At 44.8% G+C, this 13841-nt stretch overlaps 1 long non-coding RNA gene across 1 annotated transcript; it reads right to left on the reverse strand.

Annotated features, from left to right (window-relative positions):
- Positions 1–8016: 8016 nt before the first annotated feature.
- Positions 8017–12334, reverse strand: LOC116597762. The gene is made up of 3 exons (XR_004288774.1): positions 11750–12334; positions 10582–10647; positions 8017–8529 (listed from the first exon to the last, which is right to left on the reverse strand). It is a non-coding gene; the product is annotated as an uncharacterized LOC116597762 (long non-coding RNA).
- Positions 12335–13841: the final 1507 nt, after the last annotated feature.

The raw sequence follows: 13841 nt of genomic DNA on the forward strand, positions 1-13841 counted from the left end.
CGGTGCGATGCAAGAGCGCGAAGATCAGGGAGCCTTATTGAAGACAATCACAGACATCAGCTTTTTCTGACATAACAGCCAATAAAAACTCCCATCAGCACAGTGTAGTATTTATTTAATTGTAATTTATACTAACTGGGTGAGTTTCTTGCCAAGTAGCTTATTAAAAGCTCATTTACATGTATCTACAGAGGACATATTTTATCATTCTGGAATATATTTCCTAAACAAACAACAAGGGCCCACACATTTATGCTACTCTTAAAAACTTTAACTCAAGCAGCTTTTGGTTAAACATTATCATCATTTAATTAAATATAGAACCTTAGTTATCTTCGTTCAACTTTGGGAGAATTTGAGACTGCTTTAGTGAGTTACTAAAAACCCAGGACAGAATGATAAATTTTGTTTCTCTAAAATGAGGGGACCCCTGGCTGGCTCAGTCAGTTAAGCATCTGCCTTCAGCTCAGGTCATGATCCTGGGGTCCTGGTATTCAGCCCCACGTCAGGCTCCCTGCTCAGTAAGGAGTCTCCTTCTCCCACTCCCTCTGCCCCCATGCTTGTGTTCTCTCTCATTCCCTCTATCTCAAATAAAATAAAATAAAAGGAGGTAAGCTCTTCTCTTATCCAGTAAGATTGAGTTGAGGTGTTTCCAAAGGTTGAAACACTTCTGCCTCCACTCTCTCCCTGTCTGATGGGGCTTTGTCTGAGCCCACAATTTCCATGGAGCAAGCTTCTCCTGCGGGTTTAGCTCGGTTGGGCTCAGGCTCTTCTCTCACCCCTGTCCTTATTCTTCAGGCCCGAGGTGGCTGAGCTAAGGGGGTGCTTTCACTTTTTCTGGCCCCTGGACTGCTTTTCAGTCTCTAGTTGGTCTCAGTAAGGCTGCCCATAATTCTTTATGGGTCCCTACCCAGCCACCCTTCTGAGTGTCCTCTGCACCTGCCAGTAGGGTGACTCCTGGTACCTTGTGTTCCTCCTCCTCCATCCCCAGGGGCTCCCCTCATGGTGCACTGGCCTGTCCCCATCTCTCTCTTGCTATGGGGGTGGGAGTGGGGGCACCCGCTGCTGCATTTCACATTCCACCTGAGAGCTGGTCTCAGAGGACCCTGGGTAAGCTGATGTGGGACTGTAGGAGAGGCTCCCGGCTTCTCCTTCACCCCTCAAACTCCAGAGCCCTTCCTGCCTGGCCAGGTGAAGTCCCTTGCTCTGGTGTCTGGGGATCCCGCTGGTGACATTGAGTTGAAGGTGGCTGCTCCTGAGGCCAGCCTTATGGCTGCAGGATGGGAGGTGTTCTTCTGCCCCCTTGGCCCCCAAGGAGGAACTCAGAAAACATTTCCCCGTGAAACTCTGAGGCACACCGTGGCTGGCACACTGTTGTGACTGACATTCAGGGGCTGTCTTGGGAGCTTATGTCCCCAAGCACCCTGTCTCTGTAAGACAGTGGGATCCAGGTACCTGCCAATGCCTGTACTAACTGACCCCCTACCTCAGGACAGATTGTGTTGGGACTGTCACCTGCTCTTCCTCCCCCACCTTAACCCACAGAATAATGGCTTCCAAGAGGCAAAACGGAGTATTTACAAACAGGAAAATGTGCCTTGGGCTGTTTGCCTTCATTTTCAGCATCTACCAGCACTGGTTTGTATTTGAGTATGGAACCCTAAGACCTACGTATGCCTGATCCTGGGCCTGGGGTCTCAGATTCTTGTAGCTGAGGCCCAGAGGGAGGCCGGTCCTCACTCTGTCTCTGTACCAGCCTGCCCTGTCCCAGGCTGTGGGTTGGAGGCCATGGGTCTCACCTGCCTTGGGACTCAGGTACCAGTATTTGGAGCCCGTCCTTGATTCTTATTATCAAACTCTTCTTTCTATCACCATGTTACCAATTGAAATGGGTCTTTTCCCCTGATGGGACTTTCTGCTGGGTTTCCTGCCCAATACCCTGATTCAGAGTATTTATATTTTTGTGGCGGAGCCAGGGGGGAATTCCCAGAGCAAGTAGTGATTATCTTCTAAGACCTGTATGTGCTTAGTGAAACCCCGGGAGGAGGTGTGAGGAGGGAGGGAGTGCTTCCTAGTAGGTGACTCTGACCTTGCCCTCGGGTGTGCATGGAGGTGGTAGTGAGGGACAGAGGCAGGGAGAGGCAGGATCTCTTCCCACCTGCCTGTCATTGGGCTTGTTCATTTCTTTCTCTTTCCCATGGTGAACAATTGAGGAGATTAGTAAAATCAGAAGTAAGTGAATGTCAACATTGACCCCACCACCCAAAGAAAACCACCTTGGGAGTTTTGGTGTGTTTTCCCAGGCTTTTCCTCCTGTGTTTTATTCTTTGAGAGTAGTGATCGCTATGGGCTGCAGGGACCCAAAGCAATATCTGTTTTGGTGGTGGAGGGATCGCTGTGTTTGGAAAAAATCTGTAAATGTCTGCTCTTGTCAAAAAATTAGATAAGAGATTCTCAACTCTTAAAACTGAGGGTTGCTGGAGGGGGGAGTGGGGGGATGGGGTCACTGGGGGATGGGCATTAAGGAGGGCATGTGATGGAATGAGCACTGGGTGTCATATGCAACTGACGAATCCCTGGTTTTGACCCCTGAAACTAATAATACAGTAGATGTGAATTAAATCTAATTTAAATAAAAAATTAAGAAAACATATCCCAATGAAAGAAATAATTAGAAAACATGGACGGTGATGACACTATCAGAATAGGGAAATCGGAATCATGTGTGTCTACAAAGCATGTACGTAGCAAGACGGTAGGTGACGCAGACTGTGCAGTGCCAAGCAGTCCCTGGGGCCGGAAGCAGGGGGTTGTGGCACACTCAGGGACGCCTCCTGCCAGCCTATTCCCAGGCCCCTTCCTGGGCCCCAGAAGAGGACAGAGTCTCCTGGTTGCTCCCATTATCCCATCGTTTGGAACATTTGTAGAAATAACCCATTTTTTTTTTTTAACTTACTTATTTGACAGAGAGAGAGATCACAAGTAGGCAGAGAGGCAGGCAGAGAAGAGAGGAGGAAGCAGGCTCCCTGCTGAGCAGAGAGCCCAATGCAGGACTTGATCCCAGAACCCTGAGATCATGACCTGAGCCAAAGGCAGAGGCTTTAACCCACTGAGCCACCCAGGCGCCCCTAGAAATAACCCATTTTAATGGCCACTGGGTAAACACATTTCTCTTCCCATTCTGACTTCAAGTTCCCTTTGGCACATCCTTCTTCCCCTGCACTTGGGGGTTGACAGTGGCTTAGGTATTTTCTATTTATAATTTTGCATTCTTTTTCTGAAAGAGAACCACCCAAGTTGTGTCAGTCCCACAGCACCCGGATCCACCGTTAAGGAAGAAACAAGGTTGCGCGGAGTTGGTGGCTCAGCGAGGCACACCGGGATGAGGGTGGAGAGCAGGGTGATGGTCCCCTGCTATCTGCTGCCTGGTCCCACCAGAGGCCAGGGTGCCCTGGGGCCTGTGGATGTGTCCACTGGCTCAGCCCGCTGGCTCAGCCTCCCGGGTGGGGAGCAGGTGGAGGAGGACCCGGTGTGGATCTAAAGGGCAAATGAAGCTCATTGACACCCCACGTATTCCCCCATGTAAAGATAGCCACTAGTGACATTAGCGCATTTTATGCTTGCGATCCTTTAAAGAGAGCTCTGCTAGAGGTGGAAAAGTCTAGGATCTGGAGAAGCCAATGAAGAAGAGCCAGAACAGAGAAGACAGGTTCCAGAATGCTCTCAGTCAAGAACAATACTAGCTAAGCTGGAATATGACCCAGTTGCTCTGAACAGAATCACACGTCCAGTGAAATAAGGCACAGATAGAGAAGCTCCTGGTGAAAATCTGAGATGGATAAGGAAACTCCTCGTCCGTAGGCAGCACATGAGACACTGAAGGTCAGAGGCCTGGGGGACTGGCTGTGCACCGTGGGGGCCCTGAGAGGCCTGTATTCAGAGCTGTTTTGAATGAGCCAGTACTGGGCTTCTGGCGTTAGGTGGTTTGGTTTGTAAGCATCTATAGCAGTAAGGGGAGTGGAAAGGGGCCTCAGAAAAATAGGACCTTCTGGGAAAAAAAAAAAAAAAGAAGTGTTCTTTTTGGAGATATTTTAATTATTTCATCTCAACTTGTTGCAGTCGCTGTGGGAGATTTGTCCCGAATTGTTATTCTGTTTGTGTAGGTCTTTGTTCCGAAAATTCCTGCACGCTTGCTTTCTGCACCGTCGCTAGACAGGGCCCAGGACAAAAGCTCACAAGCTGTTTTTGTTTCTGAGGGACAGGACACAGTGTCCTAAGGAGCAACTCCAAGACACAGCTGGGAGTCTAAGCTGGACTCCTCTTCAGTGGGAAAGCGTAGTTTGGAAAGGCTTCCAGGTGATTCTGATACCTGCCCCATCTCCCTTTCTGGGAAAATAAGTGATTAAGACACATTCCCTTACCTTCAAGGCGTTATTAATCCTTACATTCTATATAAATAATACGATTTATGATTAAGGCCTGTGCCCACAGATCTACAGGAGGGGTCCCTGGATCCACAAGGCGGTGATACACTCTGAATGGGAGGGAGAGGAAAAGCATCCTGAGGAACAAGGCAGGTGCCTCCATTGGGGTCCAAACAGGAGAGAAACCACACAGTAGCCTGAATGGAGAGGGTTTAATGTAAAGCACTCTAAACTCTCACAGAATATTCAAGTAAGGAGAGAATGGCCAGCAAGAAGTAGAGAGAACTCTCAGGAAGATAGGACTGGCAGATAGAAGAGCAGCCCTGGGGTGACCCAGACCTCTGCTGAGACCCAGGCCTCACAGCACAGGGTATGGTCGGGGCTTCCTGGATGCCTGAGATGTTGTTATGGTGACTCACTGCCAGGACTCATCAGAACTCTGTCCTCTAGCGCAATGGGGAGAGCAGTTCTCGAGGCGACGTTTCATGACAAGGCAACCCAGATTTTGTACAAAAACACCGCCCGCGTTTCTGCTACAAAACCATGTTGGGTGTTGTGGGAAGCTGCTGGCTGTTGCTGTCTGCCATGTCCATTGGGAACTCCATAACCAACGCACCCACATTAGGAAGCCACGCCCCTGCGGCCCCCTCCATTGACAAAACTCCACATCATGCCCACGGACACAGTAACAACATTTAAGGGGCTCATACCCATTACAGAACAGTAAAAAGTGTGAATTTGCTGCTGAGAGGCACTAAGTCAGTAAGCATAAAGCAGGGTTTCACCGAATGTCAAGTTGAAGAGGGACTCTCAAAGCCCTATTGTATCTCAATCCTCACATCCCCACTGAGTGGTTGTCAAGCTTGCGAGACATCCACAGCAAGGTGCCTACCACCACCTGGGATGGTCAGACAGCTCCTCCTCACCCTGAGCCCCCGTCTGTCTCTGGTTTTGGGTCTGATTTACCTCACGTCTGCCACTTGACATGATGTAAGCTCTTCAAATATATGAACCTGGTCCTTCTGCTTTGCTTCTTCCCCAAAGCTTCTGTCTTTTGTAAGCTACCTGTCTTATGACCTCTATAACAATTCAGAGCCTTTTCACTCTACCAAGCATGGTGGTGAAGGTACTTCCATGAGTTTGGGTCTCTTTCCAAGACTTGGTCATATCCACCCCCCAAACCTGTTCCAATGTGCTCTGATTGTACAAAATGGAGCACTTGTAAGTGATCTGTCTTTTTGGCCACAGGGATTGATCTAAGTAGCGACTCCTGATCTATGTCAGAAATGGTGCTTTTCAAAATGGCAGTAGGAAAGAGAAGTCTCTTTTCACAGCCAGTGATGAAGGTAAGATCTTACAAAACCAAAAGCTGCCTCCAGGCCTGACTATAGCCAAAGAGAATGCATCCAAGTTGAGAGGGATGCAGAGATGGCAGACAGAGAGAAAGCACCTGATGCCACTAGAGTCCCCCGTGTCCACCATCATCTGTGAGACCAGGCCCAGTACCTCTTTGCCTTGGTTTAGTTATAGGAGCCAATAAATTCTTTTTTTTTTCTTTTTCCCAAACTAGTTCAAGTTGGGTTTCTGGCAATCACCAACAAAGAACACCAACTCCACCTTTCTTAACATTAAAAGAAAAAAAAAAGGGGCAAGGGTGTCATTGTCTCACTTCTTTGATACAGGGTTTCTGTAGACGCTGATATAATTTTAAATAGTAACTCTGGGAATTTTTTGTTAATGATTTTTAGAAAAAGTGTATCTAGAAAATAAGACCTTGCTCCTCACTGTCTCTTCCCTTTTCTTTATAAACAATTTAGTCCTAAAGCAATTAAGTCCTTCCCACAGTGGGAAGCCAGGGAGACTCAGGATGGGATAAGCAGGGCACTCTCACAGGTCAGTCCTGTGGTGGCTGTTGAGGCCCAAAGGGAGTGAGGAGGGCATTCACAGACAGGGAAGAAGGACAACGAGTTCTCCCAAAGATGTCCACATCTTGGATCCCTGAACACGTTTTTGGTTCCTCCAAACCTATGGATATTACCTGGATGGCAAGTTGTGATTAACTAAGGATCTTGAGACGGGGAGTTTATCTGGATTATCCAGGTAGGTCCAATGTCATCACAGGTCCTTACAGAAGGGAGGCGGGAGATCAGAGTCAGGAGTAAGAGATGTGAGGGCAGGACACAAGATTGGAGTGACGCGGGGAATGGGCCAAGTCAGGGCCTGCTGGTGGCCTCTAGAGGTTGGAAAAAGCAGGAAAGTGTCTTCTCTGAAGCCTTCAGAAGGGAAGAATCTCCACGGGAACAATGCTTTTAAGCTTATGATGTCCAAAAATGTAAGAAAAGGTGATTTGTTACAGCAGCAACAGGAAAGTAATAACAAGGGGAGTGATCAGATGAATTACCGTAAGGATAATGGAAGCCAAGACTGTCATGAGACAGGGAGTTGGAATAAACATTAGCTGTGAGCACATTTTGCACCCAGATCTTAACTTCTAAATTCCACTGTCTACTAAGGCTCCTTGGAAGGCTGAGTCCAAACTGGGTTAGGGAGAGTGCAAGATGAACCTGGGTCATCATCTTGTGCTAGGAAACAAAGGAAGTTCCAAAAAAATGGTGGAGGTATATTAAAAGGACACGGATGCCAGTTCTCACTGGCCAGATCAGGGAAAATTCTGAGCTGCAGAATAAATACTGAGAGTAATGGATTATAACTCACCGAGACAGGAAACTATGAGTTTGTACAGATACACATAAATAAATGAATAAATGGAAAGTTTGAGGAAGAATGACATATTTGTACAGATTCAAGCTATCTACTCTCAGAATCACATAGAAAAGAGTAACTACAGTGGAAAAGCCTGACAGACAGTTCTGAATCAAGAGATCAGAGTGAACCCCATCTGTAATGGAACAAATTGATGTTGTTCACCATTTCACGGGCTGCAATGAAAACACACCTTCACTTCTGTGAAATTCTCACCCAAAACTTGTAACTTGAGCCTAATCAAAAGGAACCATCAGATAAAACTCAGATGGAAGGCTAATCCGTAAAATAACCAGGTTGTTATTTTCAAGCAGTTCCATGTTACAATTGTCAAACGAAGACTGAGAAAGTGTGCCGGACTGAACTAAACGGAAGAGAGGTAGCTGCTCAAAGGCAACACCTGATTCTCTGCAAAAGGTATTATTGGGATAATTGGCAAAACTCGAATGGGATCTGTGCACTTGGAGGTAGGAATATAATGGTGTTAACTTCCTGATTTTGATGGTTGCATTTAGATAAAGAAAGAGGATATCTCTGTTTGTGAGAGTCGCACACGTAAGTATTGCGGGGATGATAAGGCATTATGTCAATAACTTACTCTCAGGTGGTTCAGGGAAATAAACGAGTTTTTATTCTTGTCTGACTCTTGATTTCAGCTCAGGTCATGATCTCAGAGTCCTGGGATCGAGCCCCACGTGGGGCTCCATGCTCAGTGGGGAGTCTGCTTGAGATTCTGTCTCTCCTTCTCCCTCTGCCCCTCCCCTCATGCTCTTTCTCTAAAATAAATAAGTCTTTAAAAAACAAAAATAAAAATAGGAAGGAAGGAAAGAAAGAAGATGGGAAGGAAGTCTCCTTTGCTATTTTGACATCCCATGGTGGTAAGGTCTTTAGAGGTATTTTCAAACATAAGTGGAAATGAAAAAGTGTCACTCTTCATATATAGGAAATTTGCAATCTCAAAACTCAAATCAGCTGAAATAATTTTATTAGCTATACTCAGATATTTCTTCTTTATCTTCAGGTTAGATATTTTTGGGCTGAATCATTTTTAGGCTTTGAAGCTAAAATCTATATATTGAAGTTTGAGGAATGTGAAATCACAGTACTTTAGAATGTTGCCAAAGTTTCAGAAAAATGAGGCTTAGGTTTGACCCGACTTGCCTGGTATCTCATTAGGAGCTCCATGCTTTGATATGCTCTCCTGGCAGAAGTTTCCTGGACTCACTCAGAGATCAGAAAACATTCTTCTCTGTGTCAAACTTCACAACGAAGTGGAGAGAAATCCAGTCTTCACTCAGAACTTTCAATTCAAGTTTTTTCCCGTTTTCTTAAAATTTAAAAGCTAAAATGAAAAATTTCAAACACAGAGAACAGCAAGTAATGTAAAGTATACCTGTGCACTCAACCAATAAGATCCAACAAATGTGAATATTTTGCCTAAAGAAATAAAAATGCTGTAGAAATCTCAGATACTCCTGGGTATACACTCCATTCCTTTTTTCTGTCTCCCTCCTCCGAGGTAACCATTGTCTCCAAGTTGGTGTATAGCCTTTCTTACTTCTAGGTAGGCTTTTTGCATAGTTCTATAAATAATGTGTACTTTTCTGTGAATGCCTTGAAACTTTAAATAAATGGTGTCACTTCATGGTTACATTGGGCAACCTTTTTAAAAATTGAGGAAAATTTCAGGAAAAGCACAGATCTTAAGTGTACAGGTGATAAGACATGATAAATATATATACCCAATGTAACCACTGACCCAATGAATATATAGAACATTGCCATCATCCCAGAAAATTCCCTTTCTGTTAATACCCACCCCTATAACAACAATTATTTTATTAATTCCACTATGATAGTAGTAATATAATCGTTCTGAAATTTTGCTAATTGCTATGGTGACTTTGTCGAACAGCAATTGCCTGTGCGTGCAAGTCTATTTTTGGACTCTATCTTGTTCCCTTGCTCTATGTGCCTATCATGCCAATTCTACCCTAGATTGCTTGCCATGGCTTTATAGTAAGTCATGAAATCACAAAGTGAGTCCTCCAACATTCTTCCATTCTGGGACAGACTGAGCTATTTTGAAGTCTGTTGAATTTCCATAAAAATTTAAAAATTAACTTGCCAATTTCAACAAAAGAATCCTCTGGGATTTTGATTCGAATGACATAGACTCAATAGATCAATTTGGGGAGAATTGGCATATTAACAATATTGAATCCCCCAACCCATGAACATGGTATATCTCTCCATTTGTTTTGCTCTTCTTTCTCTCAGGGCTGTTGTTGTAGAGATCTCATGTGTTTTTTTGTTAAATTTATTCCTAAATATTTTATGGGTTTTGGTGCTGTTATAAAGGAATTTTACAATTTTGTTTTCTAATTGTTTGCTGCTGATATACAGATATGTAACTGACTTTTGTATACTGACATGATACTCGGAGGCCTTTCTAAATTTACTTAGTTCTTGAAGTTGTTTTGTAGACTTTTCAGGATTTTCTGTGTAAATAACCATGTCAGCTGCTAATAAAGGCAATTTTACATCTTTCTAATTCATATGTCTTTATTTTTAAAAATCTTCCTTATTGGCAATAGCTAAGACCACCAGTATATTGCTGAAAAGAAGTGATGAAAATGGAAGTAGAGTGTTCAGTTTTTCACCAGTAAGTATGATAGTTTTAACTTTTCATACATGTCCTGCATCAAATTCATACATATTCCTGTATAAAATTGAAGAATTAAATCAAGTCAAAACCATTCTATTTTTAGATTGCTGAAGGTTGTCATCACAAATTGATTTTGAATTTTGCAAATGCTTTATTTTGTTAACTTAGTGAATTATATTGATTTTCAAATGTTAAACCAATCTTGCATTTCCAGAAAGAGCCCCACCTAGTCATGGTATAATACTATATTTGCCTTTTTTTTTTTTAAGGATCTTTATCTAAACATTCATGAGGGATATTGATTTATTATATTCTTTTCTGCTCATGTTGGGTTATTTCTGGTTTGGGGAGTTCTTATAAATAGTCCTACTATAAACATTCTTGTGTATTTCATTTGGTGTAGTGTATACATCTTTAAGTTATACCTTGTGATGAAATTCCTTGGTCATATATATGTATACATTTGACTTCAGTAAATATGGCCAAAATGATTGTACCAGTTTATACCTCCACCATTGAGATACAGACATGTCCCTTGAAGTGTGGGCTGTGAGCTGTTTGCTACTAGTCTGTAAAGAAGTAAGGTTAGAAACCGAGAGTGAGGAACCATTCAGGAAGGTTTAAAGAAATGTGACATTCCTGTGACATACGAAAACATGGTCAGCAGCCTTGTGTCACAGGCTGCTGCATAGACAATTCATACGTTACAGTTGCATGATGACACACAGTGGCGGGAGCTCCTCCCTAGTCACGCTCAGTGGGACATGTCTTGGTGTGCACTGCATGGGATATCTAAAAAAAAAAAGAAAAGAAAAAAAATGCATTGCATGGGGCACTGGGTGTTATATGTAAACAATGAATCTTGGAACACCACATCAAAAACTAACGATGTACTGTAGGGTGACTAACCTAACACAATTAAAAAAAACAACAACGAAAAAACAGAAACCAACAATAACCACCCCCCCCAAAAGAACACATTTGTTCTTCACCTTTTAGTCTGAGAAGCACTGATGTGGGAGCATTCTGGTGGTTCTACATCCTTGTTAATATCCCTAATTTTCATGTTAGCCTTTCAGGGAGTATCCAGTTGTAATGGCACTGTGTTCTAATTTGTATTTTTCCAATGTCTAAGGAAGTTGCATACTTTTCATATTTGTAGGGGGTCACAACTTGGTGTGAAGTACATATTCACATTTTCCCCTATTTTCAAAATATATATTTTAAGTCTTCCTAAAACATTTTTAGGAGATCTGTCCTAACTGACCCCTCAACCATTTCTATGAGGCAAAAGGTGAGTGAAATACGGGGAGGGCAAGAACCTAACTCAAAAGTGAGATTCTTCTGAGTTTATTCATTTGGTTAATATTTAGGAACTCCTACTGTGGGCCAAACACCCTGTGTGACAATGGGGATAGAGCAGTGAACAAAACAGCAACATTCTTACCCTCGAGGAATTTATACTCTGGTGGGGAGAAGACAAATACTAAACTGGAAATTTGGGGTGGCAGTAAATTCTATGAACAATATAAGATAATGACAGAATAATTGGAATAGACCAGAGCAGTGAAAGGTTTTTCTAAAAAAAATATTGAAGTCAACATGAGAATAACAGGAAGGACATAATCATACAACAGTTATTGGGAAGAGCTCTCCAGGAAGAGAAAATGTCAGGTACAAAGGTCCTGAGGTAGAAATAAGTAGGTCTGAGTATTAATGAGTGAGTATTCTGATTTGGGTCAAGACTGACCTAAGTGGTACCATTGATACCTAGTACAGTGGGTATGGGTGGCATGTTCCCAGACCCCTTTGACTTCCTTGTATGTCTGTGTGTCCACATAACATGGGTTTCCTGCCCAGGCCTGTGATTGGGATGTATCTTTGAGAGACTGACCTCAGGTTCCTGGAGCTGCTTTGCTGACTCTGAGTGGGAACAGGAGGAAGGGGGAGGCTATGTTCCCCACCTTCCCACCAGGCAGCCCCGATCCAGGGTTTGAAGGGTGTATGAGTATGAAAGCCAGCATCCTTGTCTGCAGTTGGTTGGGGTGAAATCAGGGTGGACCGCAGGCTCTGGAGGCTCATGAAGGGTGTCAGGCTGCAGCTGAGACCTGGCCAAGATCATAGCTTTGGTTGGGTTTTCTCCTTCCCTTGCTAGTTTCTTCTGGAGCACTTCTATAATAAATGGATTGCCCCGAATTCTCATCCAGGGTTCTGCTTTTAGGAAGTCCAACTTAGGATCGCCTGATCTATATTTTGCAATGGGTTTTCTTTTTTCCTTTCAAGAGTATGTCTTCTGTGGCATCAGATGACAGCCGGTGCTGTGAAGTCAGACAAATCTAGATTTGAATGGAGATTCACTAGCTTGGACAGGTTAACCACTCTCTCTGGGCTTTAGCTTCCTCATTTACAAAAGTGGGACAAAAATAGTGCCAGCTTTGGGTCACTGTAAAGAGTAAATGAAAGAAAGTAGGCAAAACACTTAGATCAGCAAAGTGCTAAACGCTCTTATTATGAAACCTGTCCAGGCTTTACCAAAGGGTTCATAAAAAGTTGCAAGCCTTGGGTTAGATATCTGTTTTAGTCCTTAAAAAAACACACTATGTCGCTGGAATTTGCCTCAGGCCGGGGTGGGACGAGGAAAGGACCGGTGAGGTGTCTCTGATATACATCCTTTCACTGAACCCTGAGATGCACCTGGCAAGAATAGAAGGTTTTATAATAATTATTTTTTAAAAATATTTAATTAATTTATTTATTTGAGAGAGAGCGGGATAGGGAGTGAGAGAGAGAATCTTACGCTGACTTTGCATGGAGCCTTGAGCCCAGTGCCAGGCTCTATCCCAAGACCTTGAGATCATGACCTAAGCCAAAATCAGGAGTGGGAGGCTTAACCAACTGAGCCACCCAGCTGCCCCTATTATAATTATTTTAAAGATAGGAATTTCCTAATCAGAAAGGCTAAGCTGCCTAAGGAGACATGGTGTGTAAGTTAGAGCTCCAAGTTACACCTGTCTGGAGGGAGCCCAAGCTGGGATCCCGATCTCCTTTGGGGGTTGGGCTCTGTCTTTACTTCTAGGTCCTTCCTCTAGAGAAGGGGCTTGTGTCTGCTCTTCAGAGGAATGTCCAGTGCTAGCCGAGACCACTCCCACTGGGCCAAGGCACTAGGTGCTGCGGCTATTTCCCGGGGAATAAGTTCGAATCTGGAATGTGATACTCCTGAGGTTGGAGTGAAGACGCAAGGTTGTGCAAAGTTAGCCTGACGTCTTCAGGCCGATGGTGCCCTTGTGCGTCTCAGGGGCCACAGCTGCAGCCGCCAGAGTCCATGCTGGCTCCATTCTGACCGTGCTCACTAGGAGCCCAGACTCAGAGCACCCAGGACAACAAAGCTTTTAAAGTAGGGTGAGGTTTCAGTCCGCAGGCCCACTTGGGGTGCCAGAGCCCCGCAAGAATAGAGGGTTCTATTATCATGTTTTGTCTGCAGGCAGATCACATCAATGGGGAAAGTCTGTTCTGTGGAATTAGAATCCCAGGAGCAGTTTGGACACAGGGAAGGAGTGTGGGCTTGGCCAAAAACCTCACCACTGCACGTTCCACTAAGCACTCTGGGGGAGAAAACAAAGCGAGGACTCAGTCCTGAGTCAGCTGGGACAATTCAAGCGACAGCTGCCCAATCCTGCCTTCTCGGACTTTCCTAGTGGGGGTAACCAAACTCATTCCTGCCAAGCTAACCCTTGTGCGCGACGCTGTCCTTTCGCAAAGCTGGGGCAGCCCCGCAAATGTGCCAAGAGCCTTCTGAGGGCCTGTGGTGCTGGAACCCAGTCCCCTTACAGGAGTACTCGCTGGCCTCTCATTTTCCCCAGGGCTCCGCGCTGGCACCCGGGGCCGGGGCCGGGGCCGGGGCCGGGGCCGGGGCGGGGGCGGGGGCCGGGGCGGGGGCGGGGTCTGCCTTGCTCGCCGCCCCTGGGCTCCGAAAACCCAGTGGGGAG

This window comes from Mustela erminea, chromosome 8, assembly GCF_009829155.1.
Source record: "Mustela erminea isolate mMusErm1 chromosome 8, mMusErm1.Pri, whole genome shotgun sequence".
Lineage (NCBI taxonomy): Eukaryota > Metazoa > Chordata > Mammalia > Carnivora > Mustelidae > Mustela > Mustela erminea.